Source organism: Triticum aestivum, chromosome 2A, assembly GCF_018294505.1.
Source record: "Triticum aestivum cultivar Chinese Spring chromosome 2A, IWGSC CS RefSeq v2.1, whole genome shotgun sequence".
NCBI classification, from domain to species: Eukaryota; Viridiplantae; Streptophyta; class Magnoliopsida; order Poales; family Poaceae; genus Triticum; species Triticum aestivum.
This window is the reverse complement of record NC_057797.1, coordinates 669,494,018-669,496,277: the sequence shown is the minus strand read 5'-3', so window position 1 is coordinate 669,496,277 and position 2,260 is coordinate 669,494,018.

Below are 2,260 nucleotides of genomic sequence, written 5' to 3'. Positions count from 1 at the left end.
TTCGGGAGAGTTATTTTTGGAACGGAAGCAATCTAGGAGACTTGGAGTAGACGTCAGGGAAGTTCGAGGTGGCCACAAGGCAAGGAGGCGCGTCTGCCCCCCTAGGCGCGCCCCCACCCTCGTGGGCCACTCGTGGCTCCCCTGACCGACTTCTTTCGCCTATATATGTCCATATATCCTCAAAACATCGAAGATGACAATCGGGAGTTCCACTGCCAGAAGCTTCCGTAGCCACCAAAACCCAATCTAGACCCGTTCCGGCACCCTTCCGGAGGGGGGAATCCCTCTCCGGTGGCCATCTTCATCATCCCGGCGCTCTCCATGACGAGGAGGAAGTAGTCCACCCTTTGAGTTTTCCCTTTGAAGTTATCTTATCGGATTGAGTCTTTAAGGATTTGAGAACACTTGATCTATGTCTTGCACGTGCTTATCTGTGGTGACAATGGGATATCATGTGATCCACTTGATGTATGTTTTGGTGATCAACTTGCGAGTTCCATGACCTCGTGAACTTATGCATAGGGGTTGGCACACGTTTTCGTCTTGACTCTCCGGTAGAAACTTTGGGGCACTCTTTGAAGTTCTTTGTGTTGGTTGAATAGATGAATATGAGATTGTGTGATGCATATTGTATAATCATACCCACGGATACTTGAGGTGACAATAGGGTTTTGGTTGATTTGTGTCTTAAGGTGTTATTCTAGTACAAACTCTATGATAGATTGAACGGAAAGAATAGCTTCGTGTTATTTTACTACAGACTCTTGAATAGATCAATCAGAAAGAATAACTTTGAGGTGGTTTCGTACCCTACAATAATCTCTTTGTTTGTTCTCCGCTATTAGTGACTTTGCAGTGACTCTTTGTTGCATGTTGAGGGATAGTTATATGATCCAATTATGTTATTATTGTTGAGAGAACTTGCACTAGTGAAAGCATGAACCCTAGGCCTTGTTTCCTAGCATTGCAATACCGTTTACGCTCACTTTTATCATTAGTTACCTTGCTGTTTTTATATTTTCAGATTACAAATGCCCATATCTATCATCCATATTGCACTTGTATCACCATCTCTTCGCCGAACTAGTGCACCTATACAATTTACCATTGTATTGGGTGTGTTGGGGACACAAGAGACTGTGTTATTTGGTTGCAGGGTTGTTTGAGAGAGACCATCTTCAACCTATGCCTCCCACGTATTGATAAACCTTAGGTCTACTTGAGGGAAATTTGCTACTGTCCTACAAACCTCTGCACTTGGAGGCCCAACAACATCTACAAGAAGAAGGTTGCATAGTAGACATCAAGCTCATTTTTGGTGCCGTTGCCGGGGAGGTTAGCGCTTGAAGGTATATCTTTAGATCTTGCAATCGGATCTTTTTGTTTCTTGTTTTAGCACTAGTTTAGTTTATAAAATAAAACTACAAAAAATGGGAATTGAGTTTGCCTCATACACTTCATCTTTTTAATATATTTCGTGAGAATGATGGAAAGGAAAATTGTGCTCAAGTGCTAGAAGAAGAATGCATTAAATTGTTTGGCACTAAATCTTTGAATGATGAGCATGATTGCAATGTTGTTAGTATGAACTCCTTGAATATCCATAGTACTAATGATGATTGCACTAGTCATAATGAAAATGTCTCTTATAAGCATGTCAATTTTTGTGGAGTGCATAGAGTTTGCAAGTACACACCAAATAGGGAAGATAAATTTTGCAAGAGGCATAAGTATTTGGAAACTAAATGGTTGCAAGAAAGGCTAGATGTTTCTTCTGAAAATTTAAAATTTCTTCACCATACTTGTGAACTTTGCAATGAACATGGTCATTTAAGTCTCAAATGCAAATTGTTTCATGATCGTATCATGTCCAAAAATTGTGATGATTTGATTTCCCTTGCACATCATAATGAACTTAGTTTGCTTTTGGGTTATGAAGAAATGAAACGTATAACTAAGCATATTCCAGAATATAACCTTGAGAAATTCCTCGATATTGATTTAGAAGAAATATTTATGTATTGTGCGGTGAATTGCATTGAAAATCCTTATATTGCCAATTACATAAAGAAAAGAAAACAAATAGAGGATGAAGAGAATACTAATGAAAGGGAAGAAGCTTCCCAATATCCTCCTATTATTTCTTATGATGAGTCAGGTAACGAGGAGGAGCCTTCTATTCAACCAATCTCATTAATAAGGAGCTCCGAAAAGAGGATTAAACCCACACATGATGTGAAGAAGAAAAAGAAAAGACGGA